At 35.2% G+C, this 9,184-nt stretch overlaps 1 pseudogene; it reads right to left on the bottom strand.

Annotated features, from left to right (window-relative positions):
• Window positions 1–8,674: 8,674 nt before the first annotated feature.
• LOC120622577 (uncharacterized) lies at window positions 8,675–8,791 on the bottom strand (annotated as a pseudogene).
• Window positions 8,792–9,184: the final 393 nt, after the last annotated feature.

Below are 9,184 nucleotides of genomic sequence, written 5' to 3'. Positions count from 1 at the left end.
GGTCATTTTCTACTGCTGACAATGGATAGGAGTCTGAATACTGAGAATTCAGCAGATACTGTATTTGGCATGTGCTAATTTACTGGAACTATATGATCTGATCTCATCAAGAAACTTTTGGATTTGTCACTAGGCTGATTCTGATAAGCTCATTCCCTTCAGCAAGGCAAATGAGGACGTCATTTATGTAAGCAGAGATTCATTTTTGACTGACTCCATTCTCTGAGATGGAGGAGTGAACTTCGAAGATCCAGTTTCTACCAAATTCAACTTGCTGAATCAGACGCAAGTGAATAACGCTGGCACGTAGTAGGAGCTTAAGTCATCACTGTTGAATTATATTCTAATGTTAAATCCCCTTTAAATCTGTTTCCATTTTTTTAGAGATTATTAATATAATCTGTGAATTTGGTAAGATGTTAATTGTTTCTCTCACTGACTGTTTATCTATTTTACATTTTCACAATTTGTGAAGTTGAAGAGAGGAAGTCAAAGGAGATGAAGGCCACCCCCCCACCAATTTTTTATTTATTAGCAACCTGGATTTATGATTTAGGGGGACTTGAGCTTAATGGTTGTTTAAAAAATGTCTTAGGTTTATAGATGCATTGGTTTTTGCAATCTCTGTTCTATCATTGCCTTGGATAACATATATTTTGAATTATTTTGCTTATGGTACTCTATTCAATTGTTAAAATCTTTTATGATCTGTGTCATTTTTATTTGCTGGTATAGAGTATTTGTTTAGTTTTCTACTTCTTTTTCTAGACTTTCATTTCTTTAGTTTTCGCTTTACAGAATGAAGCTGTCTATAAAAATTTAAGTCAACCATTTAATAAGAAAAAAAAAATCATGCAAAAAACACACCTCCATACAGCTAGAATGGAATCTCCTACTTGTTATAGCCCTAGAGTTCCTCTAAATTGCTAGTCAGTTGCTGTTAATAAACACATACATAAATCGGCAAGCGCCACCCATGGACCATGCTCATGACAGGTCACTAGTGTAGTAATTAATAGAGTCATCTCACGACTGACTTACGCTATTATTTCCCTTTTAAATAGAAGAAAATAAATTGGTCCCGTGGAACTGTGATGTCTTTTTTATTGGGAGCACCTCTCACACTCAGAGCCAAAGAAAGAATTCCACCTAATTCTGGTCGGCAAAGGCAGACTACAGTTATTCAGGGAAAATGAGGCTTAACTCTACCTCTGTTTTCTTCAGAAATAGGGAACACAATCACAAAATACTTAGCTTTTAAAATGCCAGGTGCTATTCCAATATAAAGGTAAATATGGAATAGCACCTGTCTTCATGTAAAGAATCCTAAAAAGATTTCTTAAATATCTTAAATATCTCTGCCTAAAAGTCTCATACTATTAGAATTCATAAGCAGTCATCAAGATTTACCGTTAAGTAAAGTGCATAACAATGACGAAACCACAGAATATAAAGATATTTATGAAGTTTAAGCATGCACTGTTTATAATTTTAATTCAAGGGAATAAAGGAAGAATATTTAAATAATCTTGGACTTATAAGGCATCATTGTGCAGATAGGTTCTTAAGAAAAAGTCTCCTACTCACCCCGTCTGGTGCCAGGGCATGTAACAAAGTTTCAAACAACTATTATGAAGATTCTCGAGGAATTTTGAAGAACAACTTATCCCATGACAAATGTGTAATTATGTGTCACCTAGCTAAATGTGAGATAGAAAATGGGTACCAGTGGTATAAAAAAAATAAACAGATAAATCAGAATGTGTGTATTAACCTGTTTGGAAAGTGCAAGAAAGAACTGAACATACTGGAAAGCACGGTCGTTTCACAAACCAGACTCCTGGTTAATCACAAAGCAACTACATCAATAACAGAGCTGCACAGCAATGCCCCCCACCACCCGCCCCCACCATCACCACCAGGAAAGTTCATCATCACCTCAGGGACCTGACGAGGTATTGAACATGTGTGTCAGGTTGTCGACGGGGCACTCGTGATTAAGGTGGTTCTCCTGCCTGAATGGATCATCACAATCTAAACAGTGTTCTACCCAGATGGCATTAAAAAAAATGTAGATAGAGAGAGAAATAGTCAGCAGACATGTGTTGGCTACCAATTGTCTAGATCGAGTTTACTTGGCTTCTTTGTGCAAAAAAATTTGATCTGTAGAAAAATGGTCCTGCTTTTTTCCTTGGGTGGATGCTGGAAAAGACTGTTTGAATAGTTCCCAGAGGTGAACAAATTGTTTCTGTCAAGGGTGTACTTGATTTAGAAAAACCTCCATAATTTTCTGTCTTACCGCCATAGATAAAAATTCTATTGAGGAAAAATGATTTGAGAAAGTTGAAATTGTATTAGTTTGCTTTCTAAATTGTCTTTATTCTCTAGACAATTCTAATTTTAATTTTTCCTGGCGGGCCTGATTTAAGAATCCAGTTTCTTTCAAAAAAGAAAGAAAACCAAAGGAAACAATTTTAGGAAATCACATGGGAGTTAAACTTTTTATTGATAGGAAAAAAAATATATTAAGAGAAAGAAATACAAGACTTAACCTTCACCAAAACTGATTCCCAAATTACATTTAGCTAATTTGGCAAATTTATGTACTTAAATTACTCAAGCTAGTTATAGGAATTAATTTGAAGAGTATTGTAATATATAGTTTGTATTCATTGATTTATAAAAACATATCACATTTATTGATACATATTTTTTACTCTGTGAATCAATCTTTTCATAGATATTTCTGAATTGCAAGAATACATAGCTTTACTCTAAAATATTTACCCCATAGCTGCCTATGTCAAAGAGAATAAAGAACTTCCTCTGTGTTCTTGTACTTTGTGGTCAGAATGCATCTTAAACAAGGAATTTGAAATAAAACCACCATTTATAAGTTCCTTCTAAAAAGAGCTCTAGTCATAATATTATATACAATAGAAAGAGGAACAACAGAGTAATTATACTCAATACAAGGATAAATTGTAATATAAATCAAGAAAAACTTCCTTACATATAGAGAAAGAGAAGCAAATACGTGTTTCATGTTGTGGTGCAGTATAAGTAGGATTTTTAAATAACAATATTTACAGGTGAAATTTTAAATCAAAAGATTTCTTTCTTGTCATCAAAAAACACTATTAACACTTCTTAATATCATCATTTATGTCAGGCCTTTTTCTTGCTCTGTTGTTTATAATCCAAGATAGAACTGATTTGTACATACAACGGAATCTACATGTTAGTCCCATATAATAATGAAAATAATAAAATGTGTACATGTAAAGAAACAGCAGGTCATAAGTAACTAAAAGGTTTCCTGTTGGCCCAGGGTGATAGTACAAAGTGGAATTTGTTACCTTCTTTTCAATTAAGATAGGCTTCGTGGAAGAGGCCAAAGCCAGCAACCCCTTCCATAAAGAAGTGACAAATGCCTTCCAACGCAGGAGAAATCTAGCAGCTGCATTTTTCTCGTGTTTATCTTTTTGGAGATTTGTCTTATTGTAACTATTCAAAAATGGTCTTTTCCACTCCCTCGCCTGACACTTTTAGAAGATAGGAGCGAGGCCCCTTTCTCAGCTCTGCCCCACCGTCCCTTCAGTTTGGTGCTTTTCCCCAAGTTGTGCTTAAGTGTCTGTTTTACTTATCTTCACAAAAACTGTGAAATTAATAGGGCTGGTGTTGCTACCTCTTTTTTAAATATGGAATCTGTTAGGTCCAAGAGGGACCTATCCGTACCCCCATAGTGTGGGAACCAGACTCCTCCCTTACCTTCGCGTGGGAGGTGGACTTTGCATCCAAGTTGGCAATGCTACACACTCACCTCTTATTTCACTGGACTCTCCTCTCTTCGATGTCAATTTACTCACTTGAAATATTACCACTGAAAAAGCCCGCCTCAAGCCCCATGTAAGTTTCAGATCCCCTCGCATTCTGGGCTGATGCCATCTTCGGCTCAGCCCGGCTGTCACTCTGCTGCAATAAACCTTGCTTAACCCCTTCAGCCTTGTGTGTTCCTCCTTCAGCAAACCTAACAGAATCTGGATTGAGAAAGGTCAAATGACCTTGGCCGAGGTCAGAGGATTAGTCAATTAGGGAATGGGAGTTGAAGTTTCTAGTTGGTTCTCCAAAGGAAGGGTAACTCAGAAACAGTTGTTGGGTGGGCTAGATGTGGAGCAAGGCTGAGCCTTCCCCTGCCACCTTCCCTTGTGCTGGGCACATGCTCCAATCCTTGACTGAAATGGCTGCTGAATTGCTGGAGCTTCAAGACATGGCCATGAGAGAATTCAGCAGAATTAAGTCTTCTTCATGTCATTTATTATTTTGTCATGTACTTAAATCAACGGACACGTTATAGGAATTAATCTGAAGAGTGTTGCAATGTACAGTTTATATTCATTGATTTGTAAAATTATATCATGTTTATTGATATACATGTTTTACCCAGTGAATTAATCTTTTCATAGATATATCTGAATTTCAAGAACACATATTCACCCCAAAGTATTCTATACTCATAAACTAGCCAGATCTCAAATCCAGCCTCAACAGAAACAAAAATTACTGTCTTAAGTGGAGAGTTTAAGTCAATAGGACATGACTATACATAGCTGAAACGAAATAGAAGGCAATGAAACTCTAAATTTCATCTGGGTAGACTGTTAATCAGGCTCATCTCCAGCAGGTTCTCTCCTACCCAGAAAAAAAATTTTCTAATAGTTTAAATCTTTACTATTTTACCATTTCAGTCTGTCTATACATTATGTATTTTATATACACATATATATATTTACATATAAAAATCCTTTATTACTATTTTTAAATATTTTCCTCAGTGTGCTAATTCTTCCTTTTAATAATACTTATGTCCTAGTCACTCTTTTTTTCTTATTAAAAATATTATTTGTAAGTTAAGCTCTCACTTTTACCTCTTTGCTATAGAAGAGTTTGAGATATTCTTGAATAATTGAGGTACCTGTCTCCTCAACACGAGCTGCCATGGAGGATACTCTTATTTTATATCAAAGTCTTGAATTTTAGTTTATCATTTTCTTCTCCAACAAATTATTACAGAACATAAACATTTCCCATAATTTTAAGTGACCTTCTAGTTTAGGGATTATAACAGTAATATAATGGAAAATTATATTACTTCTTTCATCTACTACTGTAGAAATTATTTCACATTATCCCACTGTAAAAGTAGTTTCTGAGAGTCTAGATTAAACTGTAAAGCAAGCACTGTTATCTGTATTCACTTTAAAAAGAATTAGTAAGTACAAAGCAATTAAGCAATAAGACATGACAGGCATCACATTTTGGGGGAATTATCATACATCTCAAATGTCTTGAGAGTCTCGGGCCAAAGGCTGAGTGGCTTCAGCCACCGACGAAGTATAATAAACCCTCAAGAACTGTACCACCTGTCATATGTTATTGCTATTATGAAATGAAAATCATGAAACCAAAACAGGGGGAAAAGGTTAGATCTGTGCCCTTGCTGGGGATTACTTTACATGCCTATGACATCACTGACAGTTCTATCTGTGTCCAGAGAATTCTAAAGCCATTGCATAATTATTGCACAAACAATACAACTCATTTGAAACTGCTGCTTCAGCATTCTACAATGCCAACTTTGTCATATACCAGTTCCCCGATGTCCTCTTTTTGAAGAAATCGTATTGGTGCTCTTAATCCCAAGCTTTCTCCTTTCACTGATCATACACCTTCAGGGGCAGAGGAGGGTAAGCCAGAGGAGGTGGAGGTTGTTATATAGAAATAATTTTGCCCCCTAGAGGGTTAGAGGCATTTGGTTCCTTGTATGCCTTGCAACACTCCAAGGTCATTATCTCATGATAATCACATCTCCTGGCATTGCCTTATTGCTTAAGTGTAACACTAAATTTTAATTACAATGAAATAGAGCTCTTCTGGTAGTTTATACAACATCTTGTGTTCTCATTGCCAGATGGAAATAACGCAGAGCTTTTACTGTAATCGCATGTGGTGGTCCTGGGCTCCCACACAATAAACACGCATTGTTGGTTTGTTCAGAAAAGCACTTTGCTTCATGAAACTATCTACTTTCTTTTGGAGTACATAGAGTTGAGACTTTACAAAAAGATATCTACTTTGTTTAAAAATATTGAAGCACAGTATCACTCCCCTGCCAACCCCTCCCCCTAATTTGATTGCAAAGGGTAAATTTTATTAAGAAAATCAAAATAAAGTGTTGCCCATTGAAAGATTAGACAGATTGTTTTACCCATAGGATTTTATTTTCATGGTTTCTCTTTAGTTGTTTGACACTTTCTCTTTAGCCATTTTGACACTTGATGCACCTGAACGCACATTTTTTTTTTAAATAATTGTATTTTCTTATGGATCTACCACATTCCTCTAAATGATTACTATGCATATCTTTGTTCTAGCATTTGGGCAGCCTCTTGGGCTTCCTTATCATTCTGATTATTAGTAGAGAAACAATTATTCAAGAAAATTCTTAAAGAATAGCAGGGCAGATTTATTCAAGGGGGTGTGGGGCATCGCAGTAGGTGTAGCGATCATTTGAGTGAGGCCTTGCAGTGGGGGTGAGAGACTGGACTCAACTGTGAACACAAGGAAAAATGGAAATTTATAGCTAAGAAACAGGGAAAAGTAAGTGGGAAATTACTAAGAGGAGATATCAGGGGAAAGGGAGGATTCTGGCTAAATGATAGGATTCTGGCTAAAATGAATAGGATTCTTGCGGAAGGCACGTCGACGTGATCAGACATTGCCTAGGGATAGTGCAGGGTGAAGAACCCAATCAGATATCAAGGGTGCTCCAAATTGGAGGATGGCAGATTCTGGCTAAATTGTCTTAGCAGAATTCTTGCTAAAACTGGTCAATGCAGAGATGAAAAAAGTCTAAAAGTTGAGGACTAGTTGAAAAAAGAGCTCCGAGGAGTCTGCTTAAGGTTTGGGCAAGGAGATTATTTGTCACTGCTTCATAACCAGTTTTTGCTTGTCAGATAAATGCATGGTCCTTAGAAAGACTGAACCAAGCCTGAGCACTTGTGGATAGCTGGGGAGGTGGTGATACAATTATTCCTAAAGAATGATAATAATAAAAAAAAATTAAGTGTGAATAAATAGTCTGTAGAATATTTTTATATTCTTATTGATTTGTGACAAAAATTCTAAATAAAACAATATGCTTGCTGTCAAAAAAGGAAATTTAAAATTAGTCTCCTAACCACCATTCCTTCCTTCTATATTGTGTTCTAAGGCACTCTTTTATTAGAATTCTGTATCTTCCAGTTTATGAGCACCAAAGAGTACAAAATTATTTTCTCCTTTGCCCATGCTGTTCCTGTCACTCAAGCCCTTTGCAGTTCTTCCAAAACACCAGGCCTATCTTCCTTCGGGCCCTGCATGGAATGTTCTTCCCTCGGATGCTTGGCAAACCTCTCACCCACTTCAAATCTTTTCTTACAAGTCAACCTCTCAGGGAGGTGCATGCTGATCGCTCTACTTAAAATTATAACCTAATCCCTGTCTCACTCCTGGATCTTCCTTATCTTGTTCTGCTTTGTCTTTGTTCCAAGACATTTATGACTTCTCAAATATTCAATAATTTAGTTATTTATCATGATTAATATTTAATGACTGTCTCCTGTTCATAGACAGGAAACTCTCTGATAGCAAGTATCTTTTGTTGTCTTGTTCACTAATGAATCTGAAGTGTCTAGGACAGTGCTTGGTACATAGTAGGTGCTCAGTAAAGAACTTTGAATGAATGAATGAATGAATGAATGAATGATAAAAATAGAAGTGGAATGCTCCAGAGCTTTTGGCAGTCCCTTGGACTTCCATGTAGTACTGAGGCTGGGCTTTTCACTGTTGAGGCTTGTCTTAAACAACATATGAAAAAAATAACTATGATTCTAGCTCTCTACTTCAAAATGCAAAGAGCTCTGGCAAGAAGGTTTAGACACTCTGTTTGTAAAGTTATTTTAGAAAGAGGTTTAATCATATGCTCTTAATATTTGCTTGACACAAAATACTTTAAACGTCCAATATCATATCTGTTATATTGCTTTACATTCTATGTTTAAATATGTATTATCTCACCCACTTTTTAAAATGCTGGTTATTTTTTCAGATTCTCCTGAATTAATTAAAGACATACTACTACAAGTCTATCAATTTATGTTTTCGTTTGTGATATTATTGCAAATATTTCTGTAAGTTTACAATAATTCCATTGCATGCAAATCTACCACTCAGTGATGCTATTGTATTAAATTATTCACTTTAGATGTTGAGGACGGGTATAGTTACCCAAATATTTATTAAATTGCCAGTCTAGAAAATACTACCTTTTCCAAATGTTAAAAACCATTTTAAAAACCATTTTATTCATTGTATTACAGCGTGAATAAAATATTATTGATACATTATTATTTCTGAAAGCAGTGATTTAAAAAATTAATTTAATAGTTAAAAACAAAATAAGGAGACTATACGTAATATGTTGTGTTAGGATCCAATTTAATCTCCTTGAAGGTGGAATTTTATTTCTTTATTTATCCATCTATCTATCTTTCATTTATTTATTTATTTATTTATTTATTTATTTATTTATTTATCTATCTATCTATCTATCTATTTATTTATTTATTTTTAATGCCTGCAGCACCTGGTCTTCAGGTGGTCTCTCATCCAAGTACTAACCAGGCCCGACCCTGCTTAGCTTCCGAGATCAGACGAGATCGGGCTCATTCAGGGTGGCATGTTCGTTGACAAAGGTAGAATTTTAATAGTTTTATCAATGCTGTGATCTTAATAAAACTCTGTCTCAGAATGCTTAAGATTATGCATTTTTATTTTATAGTACGTATAAATATGACTGAAACTGTAGTTTTATCTATCAGTTTTCTACGCCCAGTGTTTTTTTTTTTTTTTTTTACGTGTTGTTTTCCATGACAATTCAGTAGTATTTGCCATAAGGATAATTTACAGAGTTTCCAAGATGTGAATCAGGTTTTAACTTCATTTAGAGCATACAATGTATATATACTTTAAAAATCCTTTTTTTACTGTTAAATATTTTTCTCTTTATGACTCTACTGTTTTAGTGCTTTGAAATTTGATTTAATCTTATCACATACCATCAAGGCCTGCAAAGTTTCTGTTG

The sequence above is a fragment of the Pteropus medius genome, unplaced genomic scaffold (genome assembly GCF_902729225.1).
Source record: "Pteropus medius unplaced genomic scaffold, Ma_sr-lr_union100, whole genome shotgun sequence".
NCBI lineage: Eukaryota > Metazoa > Chordata > Mammalia > Chiroptera > Pteropodidae > Pteropus > Pteropus medius.
The sequence above is the reverse complement of the archived record's forward strand: the minus strand, read 5'-3'. Positions and strand labels throughout refer to the sequence as shown.